Below are 15,634 nucleotides of genomic sequence, written 5' to 3'. Positions count from 1 at the left end.
TGGGTCCCTGGACAAGGTGAGCCTATGACAAGGTGTCTGAATTTTCGCCTGTATTGTAATATTAAACACTTTATTGTTGTACCCGCCTGCTGATTAAGAAGTCCTCAAGATCAGCTCCACACAGACGTGGAACTGATGATGTTAATGCAGACTATTTAAGAAACTGAGGCTGATCTAAAACATTTCCTTGGATCTAGGACCATTTCGCCTGACTTTTAGGTCCTTCCTCCTCCTAAAGTCCTTTGTATAAGTTAGGAACACCTGACAGAACAGAATTTCAGGAGGTCCCTCAGGTGGGTTTACTTGTGTCTTCTGGTTGTGAGCAGTAAACATGGCTAAAAAGGTTGATGGAATGGTGTTTTAAAACACACACACACACACACACACACACACACACACACACAATTTCTGGTCCTCTTAAGGACAAAAGTATGGGTGTACCTACATGGGGCCAGTGGCGCAATGGATAACGCGTCTGACTACGGATCAGACGATTGTAGGTTTGATTCCTATCTGGCTCGAAAGGGTCATAGGTCCCTGTTTATGGTATTCCTGTGGAATTCTTATTTACCTCAGACTTGTTGTAGGTTCAATATTCTCGAGCACGACTCATCCAGCAGTCGTTCCATGGTAGGGCTGCAGTAATAGGACCACGGCTAGTTAAAAGTTTCTCATTTGCTGCTGGATTCTATGTGAAGGCCGTCATGTGGTGTGCTGCTTTTGTATTTCAACATGGGTCTCTGAGTCTCTAAACTAGGAAAAAATCTTGTTGAGAAAAGTGTGTGTGAGAGGATCTGTGGGTGCAGGCAGGTGTGTGCACTTGAGTGCTGACCCATTTACATGTGTGAGAGAGACAAGCAAATTGCCTGTGGGATGTAGGCCTACAACTGGAACCAAGCAGCCAGGCATAACCACAGGTAAGGAGAGAGGAAGGCAGTTCATTATTAGAGCAGGATCATGAGCATCTTGCCCTGCTCCCTTCTGCCCCGATCGGCCACGATCGGCCAAGACCTCTCTATTAGGGTGGAGGGTGAACATTTCTTGGACCTCAGAAACTGAGGGATGCAGGCCCAATATGTCCTCCAAGGGCCTAGAGGACCCGGTGCCCAATCATGCCTGGTGTTTTTCAGCTTACCCGACCAATCTGGTTGCAAGGCGGATTTTAACAGTACTGCTGAAAAGGGACTCCCAGACAGCCCTGAGGCCATCATTTGCATAGGCCCTCCCCTTCTCTTTGTCTTGCTTCCCACAAAGCAACGCATCGCTGGCAGCAGTATAGATTTGGGGGTTGTGAAGAATAATGACAGGGAGGCTGAAGAAGAGAAAGAAAAGTCCCAGAAGTCCTGCAGGCTTCCTTGCTAAATGCAGCTGGACACATAGAGTGCACCTTCTTTACTGCGAGGTAAATATATTAAAAATGTTGAGGAGAGAAAAATTGAAAAATACATATTAGGAGGAAAGCACTGGAACCTGCTTTATTATTTTAATTAGTCTTGAAAACATAGAACATTTCTCTCCTGAAAGCTGGTAAAAATATGGAACGCTTCACGAATTTGCGTGTCATCCTTGCGCAGGGGCCATGCTAATCTTCTCTGTATCGTTCCAATTTTAGTATATGTGCTGCCGAAGCGAGCACACTTCATTGATGAACCTACAATGTTTATAAACTCTCTAAATCTACAGTCTCTAGACATAGGGTGGCCTGGCAGAGATGCTCGGATGGCCTGTAAGCATTCAAATCTGAGCCAATGGGCAAAAATGAATGAAGAGTAACAATCCATTATTCTTCACTGCATTTGTGGTCCAAGACTTCACCAATTGGAAGTATGTAGATTATGCCAGGGTTGCAAAGGCTCATGGTTCAGGCTACAGACAAGGAACATTGTGACATCACGCTGCCTGTGGAACAGTGATATTAGAGGTGAAACAGCTGCACAGTAGGTTAGGTGAAGGGCTCTGAGAGTGGAAAGGCAGCATGCCTGGGTCCCTGGACAAGGTGAGCCTATGACAAGGTGTCTGAATTTTCGCCTGTATTGTAATATTAAACACTTTATTGTTGTACCCGCCTGCTGATTAAGAAGTCCTCAAGATCAGCTCCACACAGACGTGGAACTGATGATGTTAATGCAGACTATTTAAGAAACTGAGGCTGATCTAAAACATTTCCTTGGATCTAGGACCATTTCGCCTGACTTTTAGGTCCTTCCTCCTCCTAAAGTCCTTTGTATAAGTTAGGAACACCTGACAGAACAGAATTTCAGGAGGTCCCTCAGGTGGGTTTACTTGTGTCTTCTGGTTGTGAGCAGTAAACATGGCTAAAAAGGTTGATGGAATGGTGTTTTAAAACACACACACACACACACACACACACACACACACACACAATTTCTGGTCCTCTTAAGGACAAAAGTATGGGTGTACCTACATGGGGCCAGTGGCGCAATGGATAACGCGTCTGACTACGGATCAGACGATTGTAGGTTTGATTCCTATCTGGCTCGAAAGGGTCATAGGTCCCTGTTTATGGTATTCCTGTGGAATTCTTATTTACCTCAGACTTGTTGTAGGTTCAATATTCTCGAGCACGACTCATCCAGCAGTCGTTCCATGGTAGGGCTGCAGTAATAGGACCACGGCTAGTTAAAAGTTTCTCATTTGCTGCTGGATTCTATGTGAAGGCCGTCATGTGGTGTGCTGCTTTTGTATTTCAACATGGGTCTCTGAGTCTCTAAACTAGGAAAAAATCTTGTTGAGAAAAGTGTGTGTGAGAGGATCTGTGGGTGCAGGCAGGTGTGTGCACTTGAGTGCTGACCCATTTACATGTGTGAGAGAGACAAGCAAATTGCCTGTGGGATGTAGGCCTACAACTGGAACCAAGCAGCCAGGCATAACCACAGGTAAGGAGAGAGGAAGGCAGTTCATTATTAGAGCAGGATCATGAGCATCTTGCCCTGCTCCCTTCTGCCCCGATCGGCCACGACCTCCTTATTAGGGTGGAGGGTGAACATTTCTTGGACCTCAGAAACTGAGGGATGCAGGCCCAATATGTCCTCCAAGGGCCTAGAGGACCCGGTGCCCAATCATGCCTGGTGTTTTTCAGCTTACCCGACCAATCTGGTTGCAAGGCGGATTTTAACAGTACTGCTGAAAAGGGACTCCCAGACAGCCCTGAGGCCATCATTTGCATAGGCCCTCCCCTTCTCTTTGTCTTGCTTCCCACAAAGCAACGCATCGCTGGCAGCAGTATAGATTTGGGGGTTGTGAAGAATAATGACAGGGAGGCTGAAGAAGAGAAAGAAAAGTCCCAGAAGTCCTGCAGGCTTCCTTGCTAAATGCAGCTGGACACATAGAGTGCACCTTCTTTACTGCGAGGTAAATACATTAAAAATGTTGAGGAGAGAAAAATTGAAAAATACATATTAGGAGGAAAGCACTGGAACCTGCTTTATTATTTCAATTAGTCTTGAAAACATAGAACATTTCTCTCCTGAAAGCTGGTAAAAATATGGTACGCTTCACGAATTTGCGTGTCATCCTTGTGCAGGGGCCATGCTAATCTTCTCTGTATCGTTCCAATTTTAGTATATGTGCTGCCGAAGCGAGCACACTTCAGTGATGAACCTACAATGTTTATAAACTCTCTAAATCTACAGTCTCTAGACATAGGGTGGCCTGGCAGAGATGCTCGGATGGCCTGTAAGCATTCAAATCTGAGCCAATGGGCAAAAATGAATGAAGAGTAACAATCCATTATTCTTCACTGCATTTGTGGTCCAAGACTTCACCAATTGGAAGTATGTAGATTATGCCAGGGTTGCAAAGGCTCATGGTTCAGGCTACAGACAAGGAACATTGTGACATCACGCTGCCTGTGGAACAGTGATATTAGAGGTGAAACAGCTGCACAGTAGGTTAGGTGAAGGGCTCTGAGAGTGGAAAGGCAGCATGCCTGGGTCCCTGGACAAGGTGAGCCTATGACAAGGTGTCTGAATTTTCGCCTGTATTGTAATATTAAACACTTTATTGTTGTACCCGCCTGCTGATTAAGAAGTCCTCAAGATCAGCTCCACACAGACGTGGAACTGATGATGTTAATGCAGACTATTTAAGAAACTGAGGCTGATCTAAAACATTTCCTTGGATCTAGGACCATTTCGCCTGACTTTTAGGTCCTTCCTCCTCCTAAAGTCCTTTGTATAAGTTAGGAACACCTGACAGAACAGAATTTCAGGAGGTCCCTCAGGTGGGTTTACTTGTGTCTTCTGGTTGTGAGCAGTAAACATGGCTAAAAAGGTTGATGGAATGGTGTTTTAAAACACACACACACACACACACACACACACACACACAATTTCTGGTCCTCTTAAGGACAAAAGTATGGGTGTACCTACATGGGGCCAGTGGCGCAATGGATAACGCGTCTGACTACGGATCAGACGATTGTAGGTTTGATTCCTATCTGGCTCGAAAGGGTCATAGGTCCCTGTTTATGGTATTCCTGTGGAATTCTTATTTACCTCAGACTTGTTGTAGGTTCAATATTCTCGAGCACGACTCATCCAGCAGTCGTTCCATGGTAGGGCTGCAGTAATAGGACCACGGCTAGTTAAAAGTTTCTCATTTGCTGCTGGATTCTATGTGAAGGCCGTCATGTGGTGTGCTGCTTTTGTATTTCAACATGGGTCTCTGAGTCTCTAAACTAGGAAAAAATCTTGTTGAGAAAAGTGTGTGTGAGAGGATCTGTGGGTGCAGGCAGGTGTGTGCACTTGAGTGCTGACCCATTTACATGTGTGAGAGAGACAAGCAAATTGCCTGTGGGATGTAGGCCTACAACTGGAACCAAGCAGCCAGGCATAACCACAGGTAAGGAGAGAGGAAGGCAGTTCATTATTAGAGCAGGATCATGAGCATCTTGCCCTGCTCCCTTCTGCCCCGATCGGCCACGATCGGCCAAGACCTCTCTATTAGGGTGGAGGGTGAACATTTCTTGGACCTCAGAAACTGAGGGATGCAGGCCCAATATGTCCTCCAAGGGCCTAGAGGACCCGGTGCCCAATCATGCCTGGTGTTTTTCAGCTTACCCGACCAATCTGGTTGCAAGGCGGATTTTAACAGTACTGCTGAAAAGGGACTCCCAGACAGCCCTGAGGCCATCATTTGCATAGGCCCTCCCCTTCTCTTTGTCTTGCTTCCCACAAAGCAACGCATCGCTGGCAGCAGTATAGATTTGGGGGTTGTGAAGAATAATGACAGGGAGGCTGAAGAAGAGAAAGAAAAGTCCCAGAAGTCCTGCAGGCTTCCTTGCTAAATGCAGCTGGACACATAGAGTGCACCTTCTTTACTGCGAGGTAAATATATTAAAAATGTTGAGGAGAGAAAAATTGAAAAATACATATTAGGAGGAAAGCACTGGAACCTGCTTTATTATTTTAATTAGTCTTGAAAACATAGAACATTTCTCTCCTGAAAGCTGGTAAAAATATGGAACGCTTCACGAATTTGCGTGTCATCCTTGCGCAGGGGCCATGCTAATCTTCTCTGTATCGTTCCAATTTTAGTATATGTGCTGCCGAAGCGAGCACACTTCATTGATGAACCTACAATGTTTATAAACTCTCTAAATCTACAGTCTCTAGACATAGGGTGGCCTGGCAGAGATGCTCGGATGGCCTGTAAGCATTCAAATCTGAGCCAATGGGCAAAAATGAATGAAGAGTAACAATCCATTATTCTTCACTGCATTTGTGGTCCAAGACTTCACCAATTGGAAGTATGTAGATTATGCCAGGGTTGCAAAGGCTCATGGTTCAGGCTACAGACAAGGAACATTGTGACATCACGCTGCCTGTGGAACAGTGATATTAGAGGTGAAACAGCTGCACAGTAGGTTAGGTGAAGGGCTCTGAGAGTGGAAAGGCAGCATGCCTGGGTCCCTGGACAAGGTGAGCCTATGACAAGGTGTCTGAATTTTCGCCTGTATTGTAATATTAAACACTTTATTGTTGTACCCGCCTGCTGATTAAGAAGTCCTCAAGATCAGCTCCACACAGACGTGGAACTGATGATGTTAATGCAGACTATTTAAGAAACTGAGGCTGATCTAAAACATTTCCTTGGATCTAGGACCATTTCGCCTGACTTTTAGGTCCTTCCTCCTCCTAAAGTCCTTTGTATAAGTTAGGAACACCTGACAGAACAGAATTTCAGGAGGTCCCTCAGGTGGGTTTACTTGTGTCTTCTGGTTGTGAGCAGTAAACATGGCTAAAAAGGTTGATGGAATGGTGTTTTAAAACACACACACACACACACACACACACACACACACACACACAATTTCTGGTCCTCTTAAGGACAAAAGTATGGGTGTACCTACATGGGGCCAGTGGCGCAATGGATAACGCGTCTGACTACGGATCAGACGATTGTAGGTTTGATTCCTATCTGGCTCGAAAGGGTCATAGGTCCCTGTTTATGGTATTCCTGTGGAATTCTTATTTACCTCAGACTTGTTGTAGGTTCAATATTCTCGAGCACGACTCATCCAGCAGTCGTTCCATGGTAGGGCTGCAGTAATAGGACCACGGCTAGTTAAAAGTTTCTCATTTGCTGCTGGATTCTATGTGAAGGCCGTCATGTGGTGTGCTGCTTTTGTATTTCAACATGGGTCTCTGAGTCTCTAAACTAGGAAAAAATCTTGTTGAGAAAAGTGTGTGTGAGAGGATCTGTGGGTGCAGGCAGGTGTGTGCACTTGAGTGCTGACCCATTTACATGTGTGAGAGAGACAAGCAAATTGCCTGTGGGATGTAGGCCTACAACTGGAACCAAGCAGCCAGGCATAACCACAGGTAAGGAGAGAGGAAGGCAGTTCATTATTAGAGCAGGATCATGAGCATCTTGCCCTGCTCCCTTCTGCCCCGATCGGCCACGATCGGCCAAGACCTCTCTATTAGGGTGGAGGGTGAACATTTCTTGGACCTCAGAAACTGAGGGATGCAGGCCCAATATGTCCTCCAAGGGCCTAGAGGACCCGGTGCCCAATCATGCCTGGTGTTTTTCAGCTTACCCGACCAATCTGGTTGCAAGGCGGATTTTAACAGTACTGCTGAAAAGGGACTCCCAGACAGCCCTGAGGCCATCATTTGCATAGGCCCTCCCCTTCTCTTTGTCTTGCTTCCCACAAAGCAACGCATCGCTGGCAGCAGTATAGATTTGGGGGTTGTGAAGAATAATGACAGGGAGGCTGAAGAAGAGAAAGAAAAGTCCCAGAAGTCCTGCAGGCTTCCTTGCTAAATGCAGCTGGACACATAGAGTGCACCTTCTTTACTGCGAGGTAAATACATTAAAAATGTTGAGGAGAGAAAAATTGAAAAATACATATTAGGAGGAAAGCACTGGAACCTGCTTTATTATTTCAATTAGTCTTGAAAACATAGAACATTTCTCTCCTGAAAGCTGGTAAAAATATGGTACGCTTCACGAATTTGCGTGTCATCCTTGCGCAGGGGCCATGCTAATCTTCTCTGTATCGTTCCAATTTTAGTATATGTGCTGCCGAAGCGAGCACACTTCAGTGATGAACCTACAATGTTTATAAACTCTCTAAATCTACAGTCTCTAGACATAGGGTGGCCTGGCAGAGATGCTCGGATGGCCTGTAAGCATTCAAATCTGAGCCAATGGGCAAAAATGAATGAAGAGTAACAATCCATTATTCTTCACTGCATTTGTGGTCCAAGACTTCACCAATTGGAAGTATGTAGATTATGCCAGGGTTGCAAAGGCTCATGGTTCAGGCTACAGACAAGGAACATTGTGACATCACGCTGCCTGTGGAACAGTGATATTAGAGGTGAAACAGCTGCACAGTAGGTTAGGTGAAGGGCTCTGAGAGTGGAAAGGCAGCATGCCTGGGTCCCTGGACAAGGTGAGCCTATGACAAGGTGTCTGAATTTTCGCCTGTATTGTAATATTAAACACTTTATTGTTGTACCCGCCTGCTGATTAAGAAGTCCTCAAGATCAGCTCCACACAGACGTGGAACTGATGATGTTAATGCAGACTATTTAAGAAACTGAGGCTGATCTAAAACATTTCCTTGGATCTAGGACCATTTCGCCTGACTTTTAGGTCCTTCCTCCTCCTAAAGTCCTTTGTATAAGTTAGGAACACCTGACAGAACAGAATTTCAGGAGGTCCCTCAGGTGGGTTTACTTGTGTCTTCTGGTTGTGAGCAGTAAACATGGCTAAAAAGGTTGATGGAATGGTGTTTTAAAACACACACACACACACACACACACACAATTTCTGGTCCTCTTAAGGACAAAAGTATGGGTGTACCTACATGGGGCCAGTGGCGCAATGGATAACGCGTTTGACTACGGATCAGACGATTGTAGGTTTGATTCCTATCTGGCTCGAAAGGGTCATAGGTCCCTGTTTATGGTATTCCTGTGGAATTCTTATTTACCTCAGACTTGTTGTAGGTTCAATATTCTCGAGCACGACTCATCCAGCAGTCGTTCCATGGTAGGGCTGCAGTAATAGGACCACGGCTAGTTAAAAGTTTCTCATTTGCTGCTGGATTCTATGTGAAGGCCGTCATGTGGTGTGCTGCTTTTGTATTTCAACATGGGTCTCTGAGTCTCTAAACTAGGAAAAAATCTTGTTGAGAAAAGTGTGTGTGAGAGGATCTGTGGGTGCAGGCAGGTGTGTGCACTTGAGTGCTGACCCATTTACATGTGTGAGAGAGACAAGCAAATTGCCTGTGGGATGTAGGCCTACAACTGGAACCAAGCAGCCAGGCATAACCACAGGTAAGGAGAGAGGAAGGCAGTTCATTATTAGAGCAGGATCATGAGCATCTTGCCCTGCTCCCTTCTGCCCCGATCGGCCACGATCGGCCAAGACCTCTCTATTAGGGTGGAGGGTGAACATTTCTTGGACCTCAGAAACTGAGGGATGCAGGCCCAATATGTCCTCCAAGGGCCTAGAGGACCCGGTGCCCAATCATGCCTGGTGTTTTTCAGCTTACCCGACCAATCTGGTTGCAAGGCGGATTTTAACAGTACTGCTGAAAAGGGACTCCCAGACAGCCCTGAGGCCATCATTTGCATAGGCCCTCCCCTTCTCTTTGTCTTGCTTCCCACAAAGCAACGCATCGCTGGCAGCAGTATAGATTTGGGGGTTGTGAAGAATAATGACAGGGAGGCTGAAGAAGAGAAAGAAAAGTCCCAGAAGTCCTGCAGGCTTCCTTGCTAAATGCAGCTGGACACATAGAGTGCACCTTCTTTACTGCGAGGTAAATATATTAAAAATGTTGAGGAGAGAAAAATTGAAAAATACATATTAGGAGGAAAGCACTGGAACCTGCTTTATTATTTTAATTAGTCTTGAAAACATAGAACATTTCTCTCCTGAAAGCTGGTAAAAATATGGAACGCTTCACGAATTTGCGTGTCATCCTTGCGCAGGGGCCATGCTAATCTTCTCTGTATCGTTCCAATTTTAGTATATGTGCTGCCGAAGCGAGCACACTTCATTGATGAACCTACAATGTTTATAAACTCTCTAAATCTACAGTCTCTAGACATAGGGTGGCCTGGCAGAGATGCTCGGATGGCCTGTAAGCATTCAAATCTGAGCCAATGGGCAAAAATGAATGAAGAGTAACAATCCATTATTCTTCACTGCATTTGTGGTCCAAGACTTCACCAATTGGAAGTATGTAGATTATGCCAGGGTTGCAAAGGCTCATGGTTCAGGCTACAGACAAGGAACATTGTGACATCACGCTGCCTGTGGAACAGTGATATTAGAGGTGAAACAGCTGCACAGTAGGTTAGGTGAAGGGCTCTGAGAGTGGAAAGGCAGCATGCCTGGGTCCCTGGACAAGGTGAGCCTATGACAAGGTGTCTGAATTTTCGCCTGTATTGTAATATTAAACACTTTATTGTTGTACCCGCCTGCTGATTAAGAAGTCCTCAAGATCAGCTCCACACAGACGTGGAACTGATGATGTTAATGCAGACTATTTAAGAAACTGAGGCTGATCTAAAACATTTCCTTGGATCTAGGACCATTTCGCCTGACTTTTAGGTCCTTCCTCCTCCTAAAGTCCTTTGTATAAGTTAGGAACACCTGACAGAACAGAATTTCAGGAGGTCCCTCAGGTGGGTTTACTTGTGTCTTCTGGTTGTGAGCAGTAAACATGGCTAAAAAGGTTGATGGAATGGTGTTTTAAAACACACACACACACACACACACACACACACACACACACAATTTCTGGTCCTCTTAAGGACAAAAGTATGGGTGTACCTACATGGGGCCAGTGGCGCAATGGATAACGCGTCTGACTACGGATCAGACGATTGTAGGTTTGATTCCTATCTGGCTCGAAAGGGTCATAGGTCCCTGTTTATGGTATTCCTGTGGAATTCTTATTTACCTCAGACTTGTTGTAGGTTCAATATTCTCGAGCACGACTCATCCAGCAGTCGTTCCATGGTAGGGCTGCAGTAATAGGACCACGGCTAGTTAAAAGTTTCTCATTTGCTGCTGGATTCTATGTGAAGGCCGTCATGTGGTGTGCTGCTTTTGTATTTCAACATGGGTCTCTGAGTCTCTAAACTAGGAAAAAATCTTGTTGAGAAAAGTGTGTGTGAGAGGATCTGTGGGTGCAGGCAGGTGTGTGCACTTGAGTGCTGACCCATTTACATGTGTGAGAGAGACAAGCAAATTGCCTGTGGGATGTAGGCCTACAACTGGAACCAAGCAGCCAGGCATAACCACAGGTAAGGAGAGAGGAAGGCAGTTCATTATTAGAGCAGGATCATGAGCATCTTGCCCTGCTCCCTTCTGCCCCGATCGGCCACGACCTCTCTATTAGGGTGGAGGGTGAACATTTCTTGGACCTCAGAAACTGAGGGATGCAGGCCCAATATGTCCTCCAAGGGCCTAGAGGACCCGGTGCCCAATCATGCCTGGTGTTTTTCAGCTTACCCGACCAATCTGGTTGCAAGGCGGATTTTAACAGTACTGCTGAAAAGGGACTCCCAGACAGCCCTGAGGCCATCATTTGCATAGGCCCTCCCCTTCTCTTTGTCTTGCTTCCCACAAAGCAACGCATCGCTGGCAGCAGTATAGATTTGGGGGTTGTGAAGAATAATGACAGGGAGGCTGAAGAAGAGAAAGAAAAGTCCCAGAAGTCCTGCAGGCTTCCTTGCTAAATGCAGCTGGACACATAGAGTGCACCTTCTTTACTGCGAGGTAAATACATTAAAAATGTTGAGGAGAGAAAAATTGAAAAATACATATTAGGAGGAAAGCACTGGAACCTGCTTTATTATTTCAATTAGTCTTGAAAACATAGAACATTTCTCTCCTGAAAGCTGGTAAAAATATGGTACGCTTCACGAATTTGCGTGTCATCCTTGTGCAGGGGCCATGCTAATCTTCTCTGTATCGTTCCAATTTTAGTATATGTGCTGCCGAAGCGAGCACACTTCAGTGATGAACCTACAATGTTTATAAACTCTCTAAATCTACAGTCTCTAGACATAGGGTGGCCTGGCAGAGATGCTCGGATGGCCTGTAAGCATTCAAATCTGAGCCAATGGGCAAAAATGAATGAAGAGTAACAATCCATTATTCTTCACTGCATTTGTGGTCCAAGACTTCACCAATTGGAAGTATGTAGATTATGCCAGGGTTGCAAAGGCTCATGGTTCAGGCTACAGACAAGGAACATTGTGACATCACGCTGCCTGTGGAACAGTGATATTAGAGGTGAAACAGCTGCACAGTAGGTTAGGTGAAGGGCTCTGAGAGTGGAAAGGCAGCATGCCTGGGTCCCTGGACAAGGTGAGCCTATGACAAGGTGTCTGAATTTTCGCCTGTATTGTAATATTAAACACTTTATTGTTGTACCCGCCTGCTGATTAAGAAGTCCTCAAGATCAGCTCCACACAGACGTGGAACTGATGATGTTAATGCAGACTATTTAAGAAACTGAGGCTGATCTAAAACATTTCCTTGGATCTAGGACCATTTCGCCTGACTTTTAGGTCCTTCCTCCTCCTAAAGTCCTTTGTATAAGTTAGGAACACCTGACAGAACAGAATTTCAGGAGGTCCCTCAGGTGGGTTTACTTGTGTCTTCTGGTTGTGAGCAGTAAACATGGCTAAAAAGGTTGATGGAATGGTGTTTTAAAACACACACACACACACACACACACACACACACACAATTTCTGGTCCTCTTAAGGACAAAAGTATGGGTGTACCTACATGGGGCCAGTGGCGCAATGGATAACGCGTCTGACTACGGATCAGACGATTGTAGGTTTGATTCCTATCTGGCTCGAAAGGGTCATAGGTCCCTGTTTATGGTATTCCTGTGGAATTCTTATTTACCTCAGACTTGTTGTAGGTTCAATATTCTCGAGCACGACTCATCCAGCAGTCGTTCCATGGTAGGGCTGCAGTAATAGGACCACGGCTAGTTAAAAGTTTCTCATTTGCTGCTGGATTCTATGTGAAGGCCGTCATGTGGTGTGCTGCTTTTGTATTTCAACATGGGTCTCTGAGTCTCTAAACTAGGAAAAAATCTTGTTGAGAAAAGTGTGTGTGAGAGGATCTGTGGGTGCAGGCAGGTGTGTGCACTTGAGTGCTGACCCATTTACATGTGTGAGAGAGACAAGCAAATTGCCTGTGGGATGTAGGCCTACAACTGGAACCAAGCAGCCAGGCATAACCACAGGTAAGGAGAGAGGAAGGCAGTTCATTATTAGAGCAGGATCATGAGCATCTTGCCCTGCTCCCTTCTGCCCCGATCGGCCACGATCGGCCAAGACCTCTCTATTAGGGTGGAGGGTGAACATTTCTTGGACCTCAGAAACTGAGGGATGCAGGCCCAATATGTCCTCCAAGGGCCTAGAGGACCCGGTGCCCAATCATGCCTGGTGTTTTTCAGCTTACCCGACCAATCTGGTTGCAAGGCGGATTTTAACAGTACTGCTGAAAAGGGACTCCCAGACAGCCCTGAGGCCATCATTTGCATAGGCCCTCCCCTTCTCTTTGTCTTGCTTCCCACAAAGCAACGCATCGCTGGCAGCAGTATAGATTTGGGGGTTGTGAAGAATAATGACAGGGAGGCTGAAGAAGAGAAAGAAAAGTCCCAGAAGTCCTGCAGGCTTCCTTGCTAAATGCAGCTGGACACATAGAGTGCACCTTCTTTACTGCGAGGTAAATATATTAAAAATGTTGAGGAGAGAAAAATTGAAAAATACATATTAGGAGGAAAGCACTGGAACCTGCTTTATTATTTTAATTAGTCTTGAAAACATAGAACATTTCTCTCCTGAAAGCTGGTAAAAATATGGAACGCTTCACGAATTTGCGTGTCATCCTTGCGCAGGGGCCATGCTAATCTTCTCTGTATCGTTCCAATTTTAGTATATGTGCTGCCGAAGCGAGCACACTTCATTGATGAACCTACAATGTTTATAAACTCTCTAAATCTACAGTCTCTAGACATAGGGTGGCCTGGCAGAGATGCTCGGATGGCCTGTAAGCATTCAAATCTGAGCCAATGGGCAAAAATGAATGAAGAGTAACAATCCATTATTCTTCACTGCATTTGTGGTCCAAGACTTCACCAATTGGAAGTATGTAGATTATGCCAGGGTTGCAAAGGCTCATGGTTCAGGCTACAGACAAGGAACATTGTGACATCACGCTGCCTGTGGAACAGTGATATTAGAGGTGAAACAGCTGCACAGTAGGTTAGGTGAAGGGCTCTGAGAGTGGAAAGGCAGCATGCCTGGGTCCCTGGACAAGGTGAGCCTATGACAAGGTGTCTGAATTTTCGCCTGTATTGTAATATTAAACACTTTATTGTTGTACCCGCCTGCTGATTAAGAAGTCCTCAAGATCAGCTCCACACAGACGTGGAACTGATGATGTTAATGCAGACTATTTAAGAAACTGAGGCTGATCTAAAACATTTCCTTGGATCTAGGACCATTTCGCCTGACTTTTAGGTCCTTCCTCCTCCTAAAGTCCTTTGTATAAGTTAGGAACACCTGACAGAACAGAATTTCAGGAGGTCCCTCAGGTGGGTTTACTTGTGTCTTCTGGTTGTGAGCAGTAAACATGGCTAAAAAGGTTGATGGAATGGTGTTTTAAACACACACACACACACACACACACACACACACACACACACAATTTCTGGTCCTCTTAAGGACAAAAGTATGGGTGTACCTACATGGGGCCAGTGGCGCAATGGATAACGCGTCTGACTACGGATCAGACGATTGTAGGTTTGATTCCTATCTGGCTCGAAAGGGTCATAGGTCCCTGTTTATGGTATTCCTGTGGAATTCTTATTTACCTCAGACTTGTTGTAGGTTCAATATTCTCGAGCACGACTCATCCAGCAGTCGTTCCATGGTAGGGCTGCAGTAATAGGACCACGGCTAGTTAAAAGTTTCTCATTTGCTGCTGGATTCTATGTGAAGGCCGTCATGTGGTGTGCTGCTTTTGTATTTCAACATGGGTCTCTGAGTCTCTAAACTAGGAAAAAATCTTGTTGAGAAAAGTGTGTGTGAGAGGATCTGTGGGTGCAGGCAGGTGTGTGCACTTGAGTGCTGACCCATTTACATGTGTGAGAGAGACAAGCAAATTGCCTGTGGGATGTAGGCCTACAACTGGAACCAAGCAGCCAGGCATAACCACAGGTAAGGAGAGAGGAAGGCAGTTCATTATTAGAGCAGGATCATGAGCATCTTGCCCTGCTCCCTTCTGCCCCGATCGGCCACGATCGGCCAAGACCTCTCTATTAGGGTGGAGGGTGAACATTTCTTGGACCTCAGAAACTGAGGGATGCAGGCCCAATATGTCCTCCAAGGGCCTAGAGGACCCGGTGCCCAATCATGCCTGGTGTTTTTCAGCTTACCCGACCAATCTGGTTGCAAGGCGGATTTTAACAGTACTGCTGAAAAGGGACTCCCAGACAGCCCTGAGGCCATCATTTGCATAGGCCCTCCCCTTCTCTTTGTCTTGCTTCCCACAAAGCAACGCATCGCTGGCAGCAGTATAGATTTGGGGGTTGTGAAGAATAATGACAGGGAGGCTGAAGAAGAGAAAGAAAAGTCCCAGAAGTCCTGCAGGCTTCCTTGCTAAATGCAGCTGGACACATAGAGTGCACCTTCTTTACTGCGAGGTAAATACATTAAAAATGTTGAGGAGAGAAAAATTGAAAAATACATATTAGGAGGAAAGCACTGGAACCTGCTTTATTATTTCAATTAGTCTTGAAAACATAGAACATTTCTCTCCTGAAAGCTGGTAAAAATATGGTACGCTTCACGAATTTGCGTGTCATCCTTGCGCAGGGGCCATGCTAATCTTCTCTGTATCGTTCCAATTTTAGTATATGTGCTGCCGAAGCGAGCACACTTCAGTGATGAACCTACAATGTTTATAAACTCTCTAAATCTACAGTCTCTAGACATAGGGTGGCCTGGCAGAGATGCTCGGATGGCCTGTAAGCATTCAAATCTGAGCCAATGGGCAAAAATGAATGAAGAGTAACAATCCATTATTCTTCACTGCATTTGTGGTCCAAGACT

General features: G+C 45.6%; 8 non-coding genes across 8 annotated transcripts; all 8 read right to left on the bottom strand.

Moving 5' to 3' along the window:
- Positions 1–1,529: 1,529 nt before the first annotated feature.
- LOC146820015 (U6 spliceosomal RNA) lies at positions 1,530–1,636 on the bottom strand. The gene has a single exon (XR_014963905.1). It is a non-coding gene; the product is annotated as a U6 spliceosomal RNA (small nuclear RNA).
- Positions 1,637–3,499: 1,863 nt separating this feature from the next.
- Positions 3,500–3,606, bottom strand: LOC146820014 (U6 spliceosomal RNA). Its single transcript, XR_014965441.1, has one exon. It is a non-coding gene; the product is annotated as a U6 spliceosomal RNA (small nuclear RNA).
- A 1,869-nt stretch (positions 3,607–5,475) lies between these two features.
- LOC146820013 (U6 spliceosomal RNA) lies at positions 5,476–5,582 on the bottom strand. The gene has a single exon (XR_014963894.1). It is a non-coding gene; the product is annotated as a U6 spliceosomal RNA (small nuclear RNA).
- A 1,875-nt stretch (positions 5,583–7,457) lies between these two features.
- Positions 7,458–7,564, bottom strand: LOC146820012 (U6 spliceosomal RNA). The gene has a single exon (XR_014965337.1). It is a non-coding gene; the product is annotated as a U6 spliceosomal RNA (small nuclear RNA).
- A 1,861-nt stretch (positions 7,565–9,425) lies between these two features.
- On the bottom strand, positions 9,426–9,532 carry LOC146820011 (U6 spliceosomal RNA). The gene has a single exon (XR_014963883.1). It is a non-coding gene; the product is annotated as a U6 spliceosomal RNA (small nuclear RNA).
- A 1,863-nt stretch (positions 9,533–11,395) lies between these two features.
- LOC146820010 (U6 spliceosomal RNA) lies at positions 11,396–11,502 on the bottom strand. Its single transcript, XR_014965440.1, has one exon. It is a non-coding gene; the product is annotated as a U6 spliceosomal RNA (small nuclear RNA).
- Positions 11,503–13,371: 1,869 nt separating this feature from the next.
- Positions 13,372–13,478, bottom strand: LOC146820009 (U6 spliceosomal RNA). The gene has a single exon (XR_014963872.1). It is a non-coding gene; the product is annotated as a U6 spliceosomal RNA (small nuclear RNA).
- A 1,874-nt stretch (positions 13,479–15,352) lies between these two features.
- Positions 15,353–15,459, bottom strand: LOC146820008 (U6 spliceosomal RNA). The gene has a single exon (XR_014965336.1). It is a non-coding gene; the product is annotated as a U6 spliceosomal RNA (small nuclear RNA).
- Positions 15,460–15,634: the final 175 nt, after the last annotated feature.

Source organism: Triturus cristatus, chromosome 6, assembly GCF_964204655.1.
Source record: "Triturus cristatus chromosome 6, aTriCri1.1, whole genome shotgun sequence".
In the NCBI taxonomy this organism is placed as follows: Eukaryota; Metazoa; Chordata; class Amphibia; order Caudata; family Salamandridae; genus Triturus; species Triturus cristatus.
The sequence above is the reverse complement of the archived record's forward strand: the minus strand, read 5'-3'. Positions and strand labels throughout refer to the sequence as shown.